Source organism: Parus major, chromosome 3, assembly GCF_001522545.3.
Source record: "Parus major isolate Abel chromosome 3, Parus_major1.1, whole genome shotgun sequence".
In the NCBI taxonomy this organism is placed as follows: Eukaryota; Metazoa; Chordata; class Aves; order Passeriformes; family Paridae; genus Parus; species Parus major.
Genome location: NC_031770.1, coordinates 83795484 through 83816366, shown reverse-complemented (window position 1 = coordinate 83816366; position 20883 = coordinate 83795484). Strand labels below are relative to the sequence as shown.

Sequence of the window (20883 nt, the reverse complement as noted above, 5' to 3'; positions counted from 1 at the left end):
AAAAAAGGAAAAGAAAAAGAAAAAAAAAGAGAAAAAAAATGAGAAGATGAGGAGGAGTCAGAGAGACACAAGTTAAGTTGGAAAAGAAGAACCTAGGATACCTTGGGGTTGTACTAAGTAAAGGAGGAAAGATATAGGTAACTAAAATATGTAATATCCTGTAGCTCAGGACTGGCAAGTTTGTATTTCTTCCCCAAATTAGAGAATAAATGCTTTGGTAGAAGCAAAACTTGGCATCAGCTACCTGGTTTATCAGTGATATCTTCCTCCTGTACTAACATGTGTCTATTAATTTTGAATTTGTAACTTCAAGAAGTCAGGGTATGGTAGTGATGCTGTGATCACTCACATATCTTGGAATCAGAGAATCATAGAAACATAAAATTGGTTGGAATGCACCTTATAGACCACCAAGTTCCACCCCCCCTGCCATGGGCAGGAACATCTTCCACTGGACCAGTTTGCTCAAATTCCCATTCAGCCTGGCTGTGAATACTTCTAGAGATGGGACATCCAAAACTTCTCTGGGTAACCTGTTGCAGTCCCTCACCACCCTCAAAGCGAATAATTTCTCACTCATATCTCATCTAAACCTACCCTGGAAGTTTGAAGCCATTCCCCCTTGTCCTGTCACTACATGCTCTTATAAAAAGTCCATCTCCAGTTTTCTTGTAGGCTCCCTTTAGGTACTGGATGGCTGCAGTTACATCACCCCAAAGCCTGCTGAACAGTCCAAATTTTTCCCAGGCATTCCACATAGGAGAGATGCTCCATCTCTCCAATTTACTTGATGGATCTCCTCTAGATGGGCTCCAACAGGTCCTTTCTGTCCTGAGGACCCCAGTGCTGGATGCAGCAGTGCAGGTGTGGTCTCACAGACCAGAGGAGAGGGGCAGGACCACCTCCCTGGCCTTGCTGCCCACCCTGCTTTGGAGGCAGCCCAGGATAAAATTGGCTTTCAGGGCTGTAAGCACATTGCTGGGGCAGGTCCAGCCTCTCTTCCAGCAGCACCCCCAAGTCCTTCTCAGCAGACCTGTCCTGGATCTGTTCATCCCCCAGACTGGACTGACACCAGGGACTGCCCTGACCCAGGTGCAGCAGCTCACACTTGGTCTTGTTGAGCCACATGAGATTCCCACAGGCCCAGTTCTTGTGCTTGTCCAGGTCTGGATGTCATCCTGTCCTTCAGGTGTGTCAACCACACCATTCAGCTTGGTGTCATCTGCAAATGTGCTGAGGGTGTTCTGGATCCCTTTGTTTCTGTCATTAATGAAGACATTAATTACTACTGGTCCCAATACACACACCTGATGGACACCACTTATCACTGATGTCCATCAGGATGGTCGTCCATCATGAGAGCAGGGTAATTAATGATACTAATTATCTGAAAACAATTTTTTTTTCTATAATTTAAGTAATGTTAAACACCTGAAAGGTAGAAATAGAGGCCTTGATATTGAGCCCTTGTTTTACCACAACTCATAAGCAACAATTGGATTGTGTGCTGGGATCCACCATTTCTGGAGGGGTTGCTATAAGACAATTTAATGATTTTTTTCTCATGTCTTCAGTACTTTTGGTTGAACTTAGTGGGTGGGCTTTTCCGGAAGTGCTAACCGTGATGAACTTCTGCTAATTCAGCTCCTTGTTTGCCAGAAATTATAATCAGAGTATCTGATTTTTTTGCAGAGGTGCACTTTTCTGCTGTGATGATGGGTATAACTGTAGCTGTAAGACTTGTAGTAATCCTGTAACAAGTGGCAGGAGAAATTATCAATCATTGTCATACAGAAAATTTGTCATTGTTCTGGTAGTGCTACTCTGAGATTCATACTTCTTGATTTCACTTTAAGAAAGAATCAGGCTGAATGTTAAGTTATTGGACAGAGACTTGAAATACAATTAACATTTGTGTGCAGCCACTCAGGGGAAGTTGAGTCCGCCTGTACCTCAGGTCTGCTTTTGTTAAATTGAGATAATGCTTTTCTCTTCCTTTCAGTTTTCCATCTTCTTCCTTCAGATTTTTTTCTTGTCTCAATTTCACTCCTTTCCTGTGTTTGGAAAATCTCTAGGTTTTGGTCCCAAGAATCCCTGGTCTCAGTGGAGGTTTTAGAGCTCTGTGCTGCAAAGCAAAGCAATAACAATAACAATAACAATAAAAAATCCAAATAACCAGTTTCATTGATATCTGTAGCTAGATCTGACTTCACCCTCTGAACCAGAATACAAGCTGTGCTTGGGATTCTATCTGACCTGCTACCTCCTGGATAGTGAAGCCTTCTGCTTTGCTCAGAGTGATAATTTCTTACGAATCAGATATGAAAACAAATAATTGTGGCAAAGAAAAATATAAATCAATTGTCTATGATACATGGCACGAGGGATTACAATTTTACAATGGTAGTTTAACAGCAAGTTCAACACTTTGAACTCATGGGAAAGATTCAAGTTTGCTGCTTTTAAACTCAGAGGTTTGATGTGGTTAACTCAGTTACCTAATTCAGTTAGGTAACACGGCTTCCACATATACACAATTTTGACATTTACCAAAATGTATTGCTGAGAATATCCTTGAATCTCTCCACTTGCATTTTCTGTCCAAAGTCATCCATGCAGCTCAGTGATGTAACCAAAGAAACAAAGATCCCATGGTGTGGATTTGATAGGTGGGTTCTCTGCATGTTGTGAAGTTGAGACTACATGCACATTTCAAACAGCTAGTGACCACCATTTCTTCTTGAAATTTCGTGCTTTGGTGTTTGATGACAGGGAATATTGTTCACTGCGTGAGCAGGGAGCATGTTTAACAAAACTCTGCATATAAATGCCCTCCACAAGATTATAGAATCACAGAATCATTTGGATTGGAAAAGGCCTGTAAGTTCATTGAGTCCCACTTAACACAACAGTACCAAGTCCACCACTAAACCATGTCCCTAAGTCCCACATCTATCACACATCTGTTCAATACCTCTAGAGATGGTGACTCCACCACTTCCCTGGGAAGTCTGGCCCAATGCTTGACAACCCTTTCCATGAAGAAATCATTCCTAATATCCAATGTAAACCTCCCCCAACACATCTTGAGGCCACTTCATTTTCTCCAATTGCTTGTTACTCAGAAGAGGGTGACCTCCACCCGGCTACAGCCTCCTTTCAGGCAGTTTTAGGGAGCTGTAAGGTCTCTCCTGAGCCTCCTTTTCTCCAGGCTTAACACTCCCAATTCCCTCAGCTGCTCATCACAGGACTTGTGCTCCACACCCTTCACCAGCTCTGTTGCACTTCTCTGGACATTCTCCAGCACCTCAATGTCCTTCCTGCAGTGAAGGGCCCAAAATGGGACACAGCATTCGAGGTGTGGCCTCACCAGTTTTCCATGCTGGTCAAGGTGGCCATGTAGTTCTTCTGATAATGGAGTCCTTTGTTCAGTTCCTCTCTAAGGACATGTTTTTATATATTTTTAGATAAAATTTAATTTTTAAATCATCCAAAAAATGTTGAAGGGAGTTATTACAAACCTTTTTTGCTGTTTTTTCTATAAACAATTTTAATCAATATACAGAAAAGAGGTGATTTTAATACTTTTCTACCCACATAGGATCTGCAGATGAGACTAAGAATAAGCTTCTCTAACAAAAGAGATTTAAAAAGTACTGTTGACATCTTCTGTTAAATTTCTCTATTGTTTTAGTTCAGTGAAAGTTTGAAATGAAGGCCACACTTCTTCATGAGACATTTAATATGAATATCTTTTTTTGTCTGCTTAAAAAGGAAAACTAAAATAGTTCGTCAAAGGGATCTTCTGATTTTTTTAACATTCTTTTTCTGTGGGCCTTGATTCTTAATGTAAAGCTGTATTAAAATAATATTTTTGCTAATGTAGAATTCAAATTGTGTAGAATGGTTTCACTACTTTTAGACCTTATTTGGCCCTTAATCAAACACCATAAATCTTGGTTTAGTGTATAATAAAGTGCATACTCCAAAATACAATTTTCTTTCCAATTACAGCTGTTTCACTCTTCTATGCCCTGAAGTACAGGAAGCTACTGAAAAATTAGTGGCTGTTTTAGAAGCCATAGGCCCTAATGAGTGGTATGCTTTCAGCAGTTTAACAAGTGGGTCAGAAGTTTAAGAAGTGGTGGCTGCAAAAATTCCTTTCTCGTTGCCAGTGATAATCTTTGTATATGAGATGCATGTTCTGCTCATATCAAGGGATTTTCTTCATTTTTCTATTTAACCTCAACAGGGAGAGCATGCTGCAGATTAAGAAGTGTACACTGAGTTGCACTCAGCTAAGGGAATGTAATATATATATACGTTTTTATACTGATGGTATTTGGTGATAATAGCAACTTGTGACTAAGTGTCTCATTTTAAAGGTTAAAAACCTTGAGTTCCTCAGAGCTCCTGTAAGGAGCCGTGGAATTGTGTCAGCTTTTTGAAGGGATTACTTAGCAACGTTCAGAGAACTTAATGTCCGGAAGAACAGAAAAATGCATGACAAACTAACAGAAGTGTAGGGCAAAATATTTAATCTGTGAAAAATATATCAGTTTGAGACTCTGGCAATGGACTTTTAAAGGACCCAGTGAGTTCTCTTTGCCTTTAGTAATTTCTTTTTGCCTCCATTGTCAATTTATGCTGCTCACACTCTCCTTTTCCTTCTTGTTTTATTCTGCAGTAAAAATGAAGTACTGGGTATTTGTTGATGGCTTAGTAAGTGCAGAGATTTCATTAGAAATATAATATCTAAAACATTAAATAATCCTAGAAGTTGATTTTTTTTAAAAAAGTACCGTATGGTGATAGAGTAGAATCTTATAATTACTGATCTCTTTGTTTTGAATGGTCTATGGTGGTGTGTGTGTGTAAGTGCGTTTAGAGGTCCAAGTTTGTCTTTTAAAATACATTTTGTAGCAGCTAGCACATGGGCTTTCCTGCAGTGAGTAAGATAGCATAGGTGGGTGTTTTGGTGTATTGGAAATTTGTACGAGGAGCAGGAAAATTGGATTTTGCAATCACTTGTTCCATTACTGTTTGCATACATTTTTACAACTGTAAGAAGCAGAGATAAGAGTGGATGCTGTGGTAGTGAGGGAATGAAGAATGTTACGGAAATGGGAAGAGTTTGGGCCTTTTAGTACCCTCTGTCCAGATTTTTTTTTCATACATTGCTCTATTTTAAGATGATTTATTTTAAGATCAACATATTAAGAAGTGCTAGATGGAATCTTCTGAAAGTCACAATTTGCTCAGTATTTTAGCGCACTCTTTGTTCAGCAATCACCCCATATTTTTAATTTGCCACCAAATTTTCCTTTAGACTGGCATTGAAAATATGCACAGCAGGGTTTGTTTTCTACAAGGCCAGAAGGAGCAGTGAGGAGGATACTCTACTGCTGGTTTCAAGTGAATGTGTTTGAGGTGGAGGCTTACTTCATTAATATATCTTGGTAATGTGGTTGAGGGAACAGAGGGATGGGGAAATCTCTAAGTATTGTTTAAATGTCTTATAAAGCATTTTTTTGACTGTATGTGTGTGTATATATAATATATAAAATATGCATATATATGATTCTGTAGCTAGCTTCCTTGTATTGGTGGTTTCTGGCACAGATGTAAACCATGCTGCATTCCTGCTTGCCATCTGTCATCTCAACCTCATCTTTCATCACATGTTGTTTCTGTACTCTTGTTTATTTCTTTCCACATCCAGCTTCATATCCTGGCTTATCCATGGCCTCAGCCCTCTTGTCCTAGGAATTCCTGCTTTTGTTTGTGTAGTCCCAGCTCCTCAAAGAACAATCCATTAGATACTGAGAAAGCTGTTTTTGAGACTCCCATCCTTCCTCCAATCACACCACACCTTTGGCTGAGGCAAGCAGCTGTGTGTAACACCATGCACATTTTAAACTGCACACATCCTTCTGTTGTAACTGTAAAAGGAACAGCTGTGTCTTTGTATTCCCAAAAACAGCCCCTTTCCAAACATGCTAAAAAGTATTTTGTTTCTAGTGAAACAAATAAGGAATTTGTAGGTCAATCTTCAGTGAAGATGGAGCCAAACCACTTAGAAATAGCTTTGAAAAGTCATGTCAGGATAAGGTGAGAATTACTTAGATCCAATCTTTATGTTTGGCCAAGCTGTGACCAGAACAGGACCCAAAATATGTTTTTTTTTCCCTGAAGAACCTGTTAGAGTAGCCTATGACTTGTAACAGACTCATGAACGTTTTACTGCTGGGTATTGACAGGTAAAGCTCAATGGCTCCAGATTCCCTCTAGCACTTTATAGTCCCTGTTATAAAAGAGGGGTTGGATCTAGCTGGGATGGTCTGAGCTTTTTAAAATCTGCTCTTATAACTTCGAAGGAGGCATGTCAGGTTTTTTTTTATTCCTGATTTTTTCAAAAAACGAATGCAGTATGGCTATTGCTGATGTAATTTTAAATAATTAGAACTAGTTAAATACTTGGAATTAGTCCCAATAATGTCTGATAGAAGAAAACTGAGAAAGGAAGTAGATGCAGAGTGCCCTGATACACAGCTCTAGAAATATTCATGTATATTTATGTAGGCTTTACATGCAGTGGTGAATTAGACATGACTTGGGAAGAAGAGATGTCCTTGAAATCTCCAGGTGCACAGTGCTAGATGTGGAATCAGAACTGACTGCTGGGAGTCACTGGGAAGTGACTTCCCAGACAAACCTCCAAAAGGATATTGTTAGGATAAAGAGAGCTATATCTATTAAAACACTAATTGTACTGAAGAGGCCTAATGATGTGCCTCTGTAACTCCCTATGCTATTGCTCTAGCAGCCAGGATATCTGTTGGAGTTTTAGAGAGGGTTAAACACCTAGACAAATACATGCATAGGTGCAAATAAGCTAGTTATAAGTTACAGAGAAAGCCAAATTTGTTTTGTAGAGTGTATTTTTTATCTTCCTAACAAACCCCTTTCTTTTTACTTTTTCTTTTAAGGGATGACTATCTTGTGGTAAGGTGGAACGAGACCCTTGGTGACAATTGTCAGAGTACGATGTACTACCTCTCCAAAGCTAGTAAGTCAGTATAACAGTAGGGAATGCTTATTTACAATAAGCTGCAAGAAATAGGGAGTAACCACTGCAAAGGTATTACATGAAGAAAGGATTTGAGAGGGAAGTTATCTCTGGTGGTGCATTTGATGAGCGCCTTGCTTACAAGATAGGAACAGTGATGTCTGTATGTTCCCAAGTACAAGAAAGCCACTGGAATAATTTAAGCAAGGAAATTTTCTGTAGAATAATTTGTTTAATATTTGGTTCATCAGGACCAAAGGGATATTCTGCTGAATTTAATTAACTGTATTTTCTGTCTCTGAAAATTCTAATCCTGAATAAACAGTGGAAGTTTACCTTGTAATATATCATGACAGATATGAAAAGTGTTAAGTGTGATACTCTCTGTAGAGACTCATGGTGATAGCCTTTGTCCACTGAAGTCAAGTGCCAACTGAAGAGTTGGCACTCTCTTCACTGCTTTCAGTGCAGTTGTGGTGCTTCTGAAAGAGAGATGAAATGCTGAATGTATTGAAGGCCTCTGCTGATACTGCTGTGGTACTACAGTATCCACTGGTAATGTGGTATCTGCCCGTGTGCTGTAGCTTTGATGCAGCAACCAGCATGCTGAATTGCAGGAGTCTGCTGTACTTTGCAAACACATAGGGGTGCCTGTCTTTTCCTTGCCTCCATTTTTCAAGCACTCAGTGTCAGTGCTCACTCAGCAGGCCACATACTTGTGAAATCAGATTTGTGTTGGTGCCTGAAAGAAAGCCGAATCCTTCTGAATGTTTGTCCTACTGTGTTATGTAGTGCACATAGACTGAAAAGAGTAAGACACATCCTCTAGTCAGTACTGCTGTGTGTGTGTGCTGATTGCTGTTTTTTGGGATGTAGTCCCAAAGTGGAAAAGAAGAAGATTTGGATATACAGTGACAAAAAATAGTGTATTTTTAGACTGTGCTTAATCAGAAAATTCTCACTCGTTTTCCCCTCTGAGAAAAACCCCACAACCAATGCCAAAGAACAAAACCCCCAAATCATTCTGTGAATTTTAAAAAAATTAATTTGATTAGAGAGTGGATCATACCCAGTCAGGTTCCCAAGTATTTGTCTGAACTAGCGAGCTATGAAGTCAGTTTGTTAATTTTTTCCTACACTGAAATGGTAAGTTCAGTATTTTTTATATCAGCTGCATCAACTGTGGGAGAGAATATATCCAAATATTCTGGATCCTGATGGCTGATAATCTTGCATGAAGAATGTTAATTTGAATCCTAAAATCTGGTTTTGATGCAAAGTGTTATCATATCACTCGTCATATCAGGTGGGGGTCTTGACCACTGCTTACTGGCAATTTCTGCAGTCTTTGTGTGGTATGTTTAAGTGTGTTTTATATAATGTGTACACACACACACACACACACATACGTATATATTTGTGTGTGCATCCACCAGTGTTTTAATTGTAAATCAGTTAAGAAATTTCAGTGTATAAAATCAGGTCGTTGGATGAGATTCTGTGATGTGCAGAAAAGAATTTGCCTCTAAAAGGGAAGGGAATTATTAAAGCTTTAGGTCAGCATTGTACCTGTGCAGTTCTGGATTGCTTCAGACATTGCCATCAACTCTACAGGTGTGACACTGACAGTCAGAAATACAGAGATTTATCCTCAGCTGTCACCATACTGAGTCTTCTTCAGTGCTACACCTTGAAAATTTAATCTCTTACCAAGGGAGCTCAGCGATGGAAATGAAATACCAGTAGTTAAAAGTGTGCAAGATTCAATCCTCTGTCCATGGTTCCCCGTCTACACTCCTTGGAGGAATGCTTCTCTTTGTGAGATCATGGCTTTTACATTCATGAAGCCCCATAATGTGTCACAGAGTGGTTTTTGATTCCCTAGTGGCCAGACAATCCTAACAAATGTGCTTCGTCTTCCTTATTTATTAATTTCCTTAATTTTCAATTTCATCTTCTTACAGTATATTGAGAAATGACAAACTTCTCTGCAGGAAATGAGAAGGGATACAGTAATCCAAAGATGTGTTTTTGTGGATGAGTGAAGCATAATGTGTGGGTGTGTCTGCCCTTTCCAAAAGTTGTCTCAAATACAGCCATTTGCAGAAACAGTCCTCTCAAGTGCTTTCCCTGTCAAGTGCCATAAGACCTACGCAAGCAGAGCTGTGGAGATGTGGTAATGAGAATGTCCTGCTTGTGCATTTGGTGTCTGTGTGCCTGCTGGTGCACCTTCCACCTGTGCATGAACCTGTGCCTGCAGATCTGCTCTTTTCAGACACTCAGACTTTTGTTGTGAACATGGCTTTGGAGCTCTAAAGGCCTCACAGACACCTTCCATGACAGGTAGACACAAGCCTGTGCAAGCAGTAACCTCTGAGCAAGGTAGGGACTCATCTTTACAAGATTTTGGCTTCTAAATGCTTTGAGATCTTGGACAAGAGATGATACGGAAGTGTGAAGTATTGCAGCCAGGGATCAGGTAATGGTTTCTTCATGTCAGTTCCTTTATTTCATGTAAGGTAAATTGCTCCACGTGCTTTAAAGGAATCACAATTTAATGCAAGTCAGTAAAAAAGTGAAGTAATGGCTTTTACTGACTGAAGAGCTAATAAACTGCAGCCACCACTTCTCATCGTATAGCTTCAGAATGACGAGCCTGTAGGTAACCTTCTCTCCATTTCTCCTTGCACTACAGCTCCCTGAGAATATGGACCCTCCAAGTATGATGACAGTGCTAGTGTTTGCACATCTGAGGGTCACAGCTCACCTAGTGGTAGGAAAAGATGTTGAATTATTTGCTTTTGGTTTTATTTGTAATTTCATGCAGGCAGAAATGAACCAGAGGAGGGTTTCTAATAATTAAGTAGTGAGTAAAAAAAGCACTCAGTATTTTTAATTGTGTTATGGCTTGAGTGATATTGATCCAATAATTGCAAAACTTGGGAAGAGTTGAATGATTTGATCTTTCCAAGAGAATATTTCAAGACCATAGGAATTGCATCTGTTTTATGTTCTTCCAAAATATAAGCTTGTTTTATTCAGTAACATACATATCTACATAATTCCACATCTTCCCACAATTCCACATCTTCCCACTCTGCCACATGCATGCATTCACACACAGTCATATCTTTTATACTTAGGTCTGTCATTTGAGTGTGTTAAAGATTCTTTTAATAAGCTCATCTCAGTCATTCAGAGCAACGGTCTTGTTTCAGCCATAGAATGATTAAATGGCTAAGATTGGAAAGGACCTTAAAGATCACCTCATTCCAAACTGCCCACCATAGGCAGGAACCTTTCCACTAGACTGGGTTGCTTAAAGCCTATCCAACCTGGCTATGAATGCTACCAGGGACAGGGGATCATATATCCTTCTCTGGACAATGTCTGCCAGCACCTCACAAACCTCACAATAAAGAATTTCCTCCCAACATCTAACCTAAACCTACTCTCAGATTGAAGCCATTCTCTTTTGGCCTGTCATGACATGCCTATAAAAAGTCCCTCTCCAACTTTCTTGTAGGCTCCCTTTAGGTACTGGAAGGTCAGGCTGAACAATCCCATTTCTCTCATAGTCTTAACTCATAGGAGAGGTGCTCCCTCCCTTTAATTTACTTGGCCCTTCTCTGTACCTGCTCTTTCCTGTGCTGGATGCAGCAGTGCAGGTGTGGTCTCACAGACCAGAGGAGAGGGGCAGGACCACCTCCCTGGCCTTGCTGCCCACCCTGCTGTGGAGGCAGCCCAGGATAAAATTGGCTTTCAGGGCTGTAAGCACATTGCTGGAGCAGGTCCAGCCTCTCTTCCAGCAGCACCCCCCAGTTCTTCTCAGCAGATCTGTCCTGGATCTGTTCATCTCCCAGACTGGACTGACACCAGGGACTTCCCTGACCCAGGTGCAGCAGCTCACACTCGGTCTTGTTGAGCCACATGAGATTCCCACAGGCCCAATTCTTGTGCTTGTCCAGGTCTGGATGCCATCCTGTCCTTCAGGTGTGTCAACCACACCATTCAGCTTGGTGTCATATGCAGATGTGCTGAGGGTGCTCTGGATCCCTTTGTTTCTGTCGTTAATGAAGACATTAATTACTACTGGTCCCAATACACACACCTGATGGGCACCACTTGTCACTGATGTCCGTCGGGATTCAGAGCCATTGGTGGATGTGACTGTCCACCCCCTTCCTCATCCACCCAACAGTCTCCCCATCAAATCCTTCTGTCTCCAATTTAAAGATAAGGATGTGGTGGGGACCCACGTCAAAGGCTGTACTGAAGTCCAGATAAATTACATCTGCAGCCCTTCCCTTGTCCTTGATTGCTATGCATCAGTGATAACTGATCCGTCATAGCAGGCCAGCTGGGTTGGTCAGGCAGGACTTGTCATTGGTGAAGCCGTGCTGGCTGTCCCAAATCCCAAACCGTGTCCCAAATTCTGTCCCAAAACCCTCCCTGTCCTCCATGTGCCTAAGCACAGCTTCTAGGAGAATTTGTTCCATGACCTTTCCAGGCACAGAGGGGAGGCTGACAGGTCAGTAGTTCCCAGGGTCCTTCTTTCAAAAGTGGATACAGTATTTTCTTTTTCCAGTCACCTGGGACTTCATCTGACTGCCATGACCTTTCAAATATCACAGAGAATAGCTTGGCAACTACATCAGACAATTCTCTCAGGACTCTGGGATGCTCTAATTGTGTCCCATAGACTTACATATGTGCAGGTTCCTCAGGTGATCGTGAACCTGATCTTTACTTTCAGTGGGAAGTGCTTTGTTCCCCCAGTCCCCATCTTGCAGTTCACCCCCATGAGAGGTTGCCATTGAATACTGACGCAAAAAATATGTTGAACACCTCAGCCTTCTCTTCATCCACTGTTAAGAGATTTCCTGCATTGTTTATTGCGAGGTACACCTTCTGTGACCTTCATTTTCTGGTTAGTGTCCTTTAGAGAGCCTTCCTGTTATTTGCATCCCTTGCCAGCTGCAGTTCCAGATTCACTTTGGCTTTTCACCCCGTCCCCATGCAACTGAGTTTCATCTCTGTACTCTTCATGGGGTACTTGTTCTTGTTTCCACTGCCTACATATTTGTTTATTTATTTTTAGTTTGACAAGCAGTTTGAAACCATCCTGTGGGGTTTTGTGGTTTTTTTTTGAGAATTTTTTTTTTATCTTCTTGGCGTAGAAGAAAAAGAAATACATCCCAGCAAATCCATCTCTGCTTAATGAGAGCTTAGGAGCTGCGTTTGTGTAACTCCTAGTACACTTAATGACAAAAGATTAAAGATACCTGAAATGCAAGCATGGAAGGGCAAAATACAAAAGGAAATCCAACTGGTAAGCTTGCATAAATTTGGCTATGTGCATCCAAGTAAAAAATTGTAAAACTTCGTATATTTTATATTTCATCAGTGATGGATGCTACAAGTTAAAAAATATAAACAAAAAAAGTTAGTGGGGGACATTTCTTAATTTAACCAAATTAATTGATTAAGTGAAATAGTAGGAATACCATTTAAAAGTTTAAATTTTGGTCTCAAGTTTTATATTTATCCTAGTTGAGACAAAGTATATATATATATATATATATATAAAAAAATGTAAAACTCCCATGTTTATTCTACATGTGACTTATCCTGCTTTCCTGCTTATATATTAGACCTGTTCTGGACAGTCATTGCTACACACAGGCCAGTGTAAATTTGTTGTTTTTACTTGCTAAGCACTTTCTGAGAGCTGCAGTTTTCTTCTGCATTTCAATGAGAGAGATATGAACATGAGCTGAATGTACACTTTAACAAGAGACAGTAGTGGTGTTAGACCTTAAAGATCTGCTGGTAACTGTGTGGTTGGAAGCAGGCAAAGCATTTTGTGCCATGGAATTTTGAGGCATTTCACATCAACTGATTTGGATATTTTTATTTGCTGGCATATTGTCTCCTTGCCCCTCTGAGCTCAGTCTGTGGCTCAGGTCATTACAAACAATGGCAATACCAAAGCATGTGTGCTAGGTTTGCTGCATTCCTACATGCCATTGCCAGTGCAGCCTACTGGAAGATGAGATATTCTGATCATGTAGGAATGATGGTGGCAATTTGACAATTTCTGAATATTATTTTTTGACAAATATTATAAGTGTTATAGAAATATTTTCATGCAATATTAACATTATTGTAACACCAGTATAGAAGCATAAATTACCAGATGAGTCAGAATTATGGCCCTTTTCCTGCTGTGTGTGGGCAGACCCCTGCATCTGTGCTCATTGCAGGTTTGGGACCTAAATGCATTAGATGCGTACTGAAAGAAAATGAGTCTGCAAAGTATTTAAATAGAAGGAATACATTGCTTTTAGTTGTGAAAAATCCTCTAAAAATGGAAATGTTCTTGTGCTTCATTTTATAAAAGACAAGTATATTATTATGGAAATGTCTCTGGAAATTCTCGTAAGATTAATGACAAAACTAAAAAAAAAAAACCTAAAAAAAAAACCTTAAAAAAAAGTTAAACAGCTCAAATCAATGTCTTAAAAGAAAAGCAGAGGTGTATTGTCTTACAGAGATTCCAGACAAGATTTGTGTACATGGACTCTAGTGGTGGTCCAGTATTTCTGTAAACTATATTTAGAGATAATGTACTAATATCTCACACAGTATGGTAATATCATTAACTTTTCGTGACAGCAGTTTTCCCAAAGTCATGAACTGTAATTTCGTTGTCTGCCTCATCTCAGGGGAACACTGAAAATACTCACTAATAGGGATCTCTTATCTGACAACTTCCCTCAAATAGAAGCTTGCAGATTATTGAGGAAAGACATCCTATTGCTTGGGATCCTGAGATATGTCTTTGATTTTAAGTACTTCAAAGATACCTGTGTGAAGCACTGCTTTATTTGTTTTTTCTTCCTCTGTGAAAGTAGTATGTTCTATATCTGTCATCTGGTTTGGCTTTGTATACCAAGAAACAGCAGTAAATATTTCAGAAAAGCAAGTAGTTGTGCTTTTTCTGAGAAAAGTGTAAATTACAAGAAGAAAGCATCAAAGTCAGAAGGGGCAAATGAGGAGAAGAATTTATTTTCTCATAGCTCAAGTGGATACTGCCTCAACTTCTAGAGTGAGCATATTCTGCATAGAAGGATTAGAAATTTCTCCTCCTTGCTGTAAATAAAAAATGTGATGATTCTCAACTTGCTCTGAAATGCTTCATGCTCTTTCTTCCCTCAGACATCACCTTGTGCTATTTCTTCCTCTCATCTCTGTGTCTCTGCAAGTAAAGGAAATAATAGAGGCTTCTCTTTCCCCCCCCCCCCCTTTTCTGCCACCTCCAGGGAAGGTTAAAAATCTAGCATCACTGAGAATTCAGTTTTGCCATGACTGAGGGTCATCTTGAGATTACAGTTTTCAAGTTAATATTCAGAGCATTTACAGGGACCCCTGCTTCTTCTTTTGTTTCTATTAATCAATTTAGGAAAATTTGATTATCTCTAGTTGTTTGTGAGAATACAGATCAACCCTCTTTCTCTTTTCAGATTGCCTGAATCTGGATTGTCCTCTGAGATGCCAAAACCTTCTGACATGCAGATTTCTTTCCCTTGAACCAATTTTCATCTAGTCAATTGAATTATAATTTCATCTATCTCCTTCCTTTCCTGAAAATGTGATATTCGTTGTGAGCTTCTTCTTGGCTCTGCAATAACATTCAACTTGAGTATCAGAAAAAAAGTGGTACTTGGAAAATATTTTGATAGTCTTACAAGTCAAGGTATATTGTCAGATCTTCTAGCGACCACATACAGTATAAGAGCAACATATATAATTAACTTAGCACAGGTGGGGGGAGGATAGGGAAATTGTCTCTGTTACTTCTCTTCTTTGGTTTTGAAATCTCATGCTCTTGTATGATACACTTGGGAAATTACAGACTGTGAGTGGGATTCATATGGCAAAATGTAGACATCTACATCTGAGTTAGTCACCCAAGGCTCCCTGTGTGGGGAATGGAGAGAAGCAGGACAGATGAATCACACCCTCGAAGAACCTATTTTTTTTTTACCTCTATGCAAAGAGAAAATGACTCATAGCCTTAAAGTGCCCGTTTGGCTAGTAAAGGAGGTTGGGGTAACAACTAGGCTGCATTCTGTGCCCCAAAAACTGGATGGAGATGTACATGGCACTTTGTGGCTCTGGTGCATACTTGTGTGCTTGCATGTACGTGTTTGTCAGATTGTGTGAGGATTCAGTCCTAGGAAAAAAACACAGTAGTTTTCCACATAGAAATTCCTTGAAAAACAAAAGACAACTTTAGGTTTCCATGTTTGAGAGCTCAGAAATCAAGAAATGTGTAAACTGAATTAGCACATTTCCCCTGTATGTACATTTCTCAGTATGCATCAGCAAATAATTAAAAAACTCTAATGAGTGAATTTTCAAAACTTCGTCAGCACATCAGTTTAGTAGCTGGTGATGCCACTGTTTGTTTAGTCACCTTTGGAAGCTGTGTGCCTTCTGCTCTTAGGGAGACATGTGTCTGATGCTTTCCAGATGCTGTAGGGAGCTGTGAGCTCTTTGTGCTACATCTAAGGTAGTCTCCTCTCTCTGTGTGTAAACCACATAATATATCTCCCTCAAATTATCTTTGTCTTCAATCAGCCTGAGGAGTCTGCTGTGAGTATGTGAAGACCTTGCAATGCTACTTGCAGAAAGGAAATATGTCTTCCTGTGTTTGCTTTTCAATACATCAGCAGCAGCAGCAGCAGCAGCAGCGTGGTGTGAGCCAGGGTGGACTCAGAAACAAGTTGTATTCGCAGTGGTGCTGGTGCCACTAAAAGTCTGTGTGGAGTCCCCTCAGCTGAAAACACTGGTGAGAGATATATGATCCTCCCACAAAGAGGTGAACAATATTAAAATAGAAATGGCCAATGAAGAAAGAGAAATAATGATAGATCAGCCATATAGTATTTATGGTTTCTTTTGGCTTCTGTTTTGTATGCACAGATACGTATAGTTGGCTGACACAAATAAAACCGAGGAACTTCTATTTGAAAGAGAGAATACACTTGTTTGGGTTAGATCTGTAGTTAGGGTATGTCCAGAACGGTGGCATTTGGTACAAACTGAGCTTTTGCACCACCTAACTCTAGGTACCTGGCCTGAGGAGCATGATCCACTGAGTAGATTCCAGCAAACCAATTCCCCAGGTAGTCAGCTTACATAGATACCCTAAAAGGGGTAACACAGCACAAGGGTCACAGCTCCTTCTCCAGTGATCAGAGCTGCAAACTAAAGCCTACTCAGGATCCAGACCCTGGAGATATATTCTGGGTAGCTGTATAAATCACAGCTGATTTTCATGCATGAATGAAGCCATGGTACATCAGAAACAATGCATCTGCAGTCTTCTCTGTGAAAGCTGCAGATCACAGATCCTAATTCTCAGAAAATCTTTCCCTGCCAAGTCACACTAAGTTTAGAAGGCACCTTGCTATGTCAGTCCTTTTGAATCTGGCCAGTTTTGAAGCCAGACATGCAAGATTTCAGTCAGTGATAAGTAAGGTGTGGCCTGAATGTGGCCTGACTGTAGTCTTACAGTGACACAGAATGATGGACAAACACTGGATTCATCACCCTCCTACTTCCAGAAAAAGCCACATTGCCTCCACCATCCTCTTCTCTACCAAAAAAGAAGGAAGCTCTCAGAAAACAGCAGTGTCTGTGTTATGGAACCATTATGAAATCTATGTTTGAAATACCCAATGTATCTTTCTGAATCAAGGACAGTGTTCAGTTAAAGTGATGCCTCCACTGGGTTTTGTCCTGGCTAGATCAGTTCAACACCATGCTGTAGGTTAAATTATTGAAGCTGTGGAGGTAGCTGAGAACTGGCTACAGCACTGAATTTCGCCAGCTGCTAGTGTTTTGTCAGCACTGATCAGTGATTTGTGCTCAAGTCATTTGGTCACAATCATCACCAGTGAGCAGCAGGCTATTTTTGGCTTCTTACCTTACCTTTCAGCCAAAGGCAGGCACATCCAGAGCAGCAGCCTTACATAGGAGTTGCCCGGGACAGCCGTGTGCCAGCTCACAGAACCAAGTGGCTCAAATCAGTGTGTCAGCAGCTGCCTGCAAAGGCAGGGCTGGAGATCTGCCAGTCCCTGGAAAGATGATGTGCCTCTCCCAGGTGAGAACCACTGTGCTAAACCTCAAATGATCAGTGTGGATGGTGCTTGCTCTTGTCTGTGCTAGTTTGAGGAAGAACTTTTTATAAGACAGCATCTTCCTAAATTACTTCCCACTATATAGTAGTTGAATTACTTGCTGGTCTTTAAAATCCTTATCTGAAGAAAAACCATATATATGTGTATACACACAACACACATACACAACTAAATTAAATTTTTGTTTTTAAAGATACTTGCCAAATAATGTTTCCTGGATTTAAAATTCCTATTTTTATATATCGGGGGATCATAATTTGAATTATAACTACTTCGGAATACTGCTTTTATGTGATAAAAAGGCTTTTAGTAGCAGCTTCCCTTATAATTCAGGTATTATGATGGTAGAAAATAATGCAGATAACTGATAAAAATATCTCTTCATGATTTTATATGTGGTTGCACTTCAAAGGACCAGCAATGAAAAGATGATCACACATCTGAATCAGAAGAATAATATTTATATCTAAACTGAGTAACCATGTAATTCTGTTGGTGTTTCCCATACTCTGTCTGTCCTCCTCCACTTGCATGCTATAGCCTGATTCAGATTTTTTGTGCAGTGTTTATTACCTGACCTGAAAAGCTCAATCTAAATATTTGGTCTGTTCAGTGATTTTCCCAGTGTACTTCTGGCTGCTATGTACTTATGGAAGACTAAAATACATGAGGTTGGCCATTATTTTAGCTCAGTAACTTTTATTTTTGATATTCATAAGATGCTTTTAGAAACTGGTTAAAAATTACATTTTCCAGTATTCAGCTGCAGAGGAGGGCTTGATATTTTCAGATGTGTTAGGAGTGATGCTTTTTGTATGCATACATATAACTATTCAGATCTCTGCAAACGTGTTCCTTTGTCACAAGACCCTCAGATGCTGGCTAGAAGAGATCAATCATCACATCTGGCCTAGTAATTAGATATTATAAATCTCAGGCTGAATTTATTTTCTAGATAATGTATATGTATTATTTATTGTTGAGCTCTTCTGCTCTGTGCATTTTATCCTAATGCAGTTAAAGACTGTGTTACGTTCTTGCAAGATTTGTTTGGGTGACCAAATGAGCTCCTCAGGTCTGCTTTCCTCAGTCAGGCTTCATTCCCAAGCCATCCTAATTACATTTTTGCCCAGCAGAATGTTCCAAGAGGTTTTCCTGTCTCCCTTCTTCCTACAAATGCAGAAGGAGGTTGGCCAGAGTCATAATATATTCCTGAAATTCAAGAATTGTCAGTGGGTGGCTACCAAGATATGCAGCTTACAGACAGATTCATCATCTGAGCTAGGCTGAAATAATCACTGCAGTTGAGGAGGTTTTCAGGGTGGTAGGGAAGTTCATTCCTCTTATATTTTTTTTTCTGGTCATTCCAGTGATGCCTTTCTTTTCTTTCCATTCTTGTTTTATATTCTGCCCTCATGCCTGATATATTTTTTATTACATTTTCCAAGTCCATAAATCCTTGAATTCTTAAGGACTAATTGAGAGTATATGTTGGTAATTAGTAATTGTTATTTGTTATTAGTATGGGAACATAACAAAGTGAGGGAACCTTCCTATACCACTTCTATAGCAAAACATCACAGGCCACTTTTTCCTGCTTTCTCATTAGTTAATTTCTTGTCTTTATTTAATACACCTTTCATTAATGAGGGATTAGAAGGCCTTAGGTGGAACTTAAATATGTATATAATCACAGTACATACAACATATGAATTTTCTAAGGTAACAATATATGCGACATTGTCAAAATGCTTTAACAGGAGGTCCAATACAGTTTTGTAGGCCATCCTTGACTGCCTGTTTCTGTGTTATTACCAAAACCTACTTTTCAAGCTGGGTACAATGTTAGGCTTTCACTGGGTTTTCCACAGCATTTCTCAGTACAGATGAGGTTTTGAGAGAGCTTTTACCGTGGTAGCGTTCTTGCATCTCTATCAGTAATGAGCTATATTTACCATATTCTGTGACTGCGTTTGTTGTTCACAGCTGTGCATGATGAACGAGCATACTTGGGCTGCTTGGTTTCTCTCTTTCCTCACTCGTTTCCAGGTAATGAACTCATAGCTTGTAGTAGATGCTATTAATCTGTAGCTGCCTGACAATACATTTTGTACTACTGAATGTAATCTTATTGTGCTACTCAAGGTCATTTGACTTTGTGTACGGTTCAATCTTTCCTTTAATTATTGTTGCCTCCCAAATTTGTATCACAATAAATTTTTTTCATCACAGTTAAAATTTTTCTGGAAATACTATTGAGATAAATGATAAATACAGGCAATCCTAATCCCAGTTCTGTTAAACTTGATTAGTCATCCTTCTTTTGACTGATAGCGCCCCTCTCAGATAAATGTTTTCCTGCCTTTTCTTCAGCTTGGTTGTTGAAGAAACCTTCTTCAGTTAACTGCTGATTTCTCATTTGACTCTATCAAATGCTTTGCTGAAATTTACATGAACTATGTCTCCCTTTATTTAGTAGGACCGACCTATATTTTCATAAATTCTTTCAATTTTACTACATTTACCTCTGTCTTTGATAGTCATTTCCCTCCAAAGCATATCACTGAGGCCTGGCTGAAGTCACTTGTACTGTGTAGATTGCAATAAAACATTGGATGCCCAGGCTACTGAGTGCTTTAATCACCCTTCTGCAAACTGTTGCAAATTTTGTTCTTCCTCATTATATGACTGTCCCTTGCAGGACCTGCAGATAAACCTGGAGTTTCATGTGCCAGCTCTTTTGACACATGGACCGATACTGACTCATGCTTTCCTTCTGCTCTCCCATCTGTCGGTGTCCGTGCGTTGTGGTGTTCCCTGTACTTGGGTAATCTGCTGTCAGGGGCTGTGCTTTTGTGACTGCACACCTAGAGCATGCAGCATCCAGAGCATCCACAGCTCTGGCTAAAATGATCAATAAGACTTGTCAGATTTTGACTTTTTTGGTTTTTGGCTTCTGTTTGGAGAAGCTTTTACTTCCCTTAGTAGCTCCTTCTAAAGCTGGTGGAAGTTGGTCCCATGTGTTTGATGTCATCTGTATTTAGAGAAGGATGTATAGAGTTGTGTTCTTTCTCCTTTCAAGCACACATTATCACTGAACTCCACAAACAGAGGAGAGAGAGATAACCTTTAATATCCAAAACCTTCATGGTCTTTACCTGAGAAAGGTTGTTCTGGATGAAAGAAAGCCCACTTGTTCCAGGGGCAGTAAGAAAAGGTTACTGAATAAATTATCTTGAATAAGTTTTTTTTCAATGTTCTCTGAAACACACATGTTCACTGGGCAACAAATAGGACTCAAACAAAATCTGACTGCTTTTGAAAGTGCAGAGTCAGCAAGGAGGTTTGTCCTGTAGTCATACAGAGTCACTACCCAGGAAGTTCCTGTAGTCATTTTGCAAACCTGTACTTGTGAATATGCCAGTCTCTGCCAACAGAGACTGTTTTTTAGCTCTTTGATGCTGAATTCTATGCAGCCAATAGCACCTCTCTCAGTATAGAAAATCTGGTAAGTGGGAGTTAGGTGTAAGGACAAAATGTGTGTTTACTTAAAATTAGAAGATGCATAGTGTTAAAAAGTTTTGTAATGTGTTAACCTAACTG

The 20883-nt window shown here is 39.8% G+C and overlaps 1 protein-coding gene across 24 annotated transcripts in view; it reads left to right on the top strand.

The window, feature by feature from the left end:
- The window catches only part of RIMS1 (regulating synaptic membrane exocytosis 1), a 302405-nt gene that overhangs the window by 19204 nt on the left and 262318 nt on the right, over positions 1 to 20883 (top strand). The gene's annotated exons all lie outside the window — the stretch shown is intronic.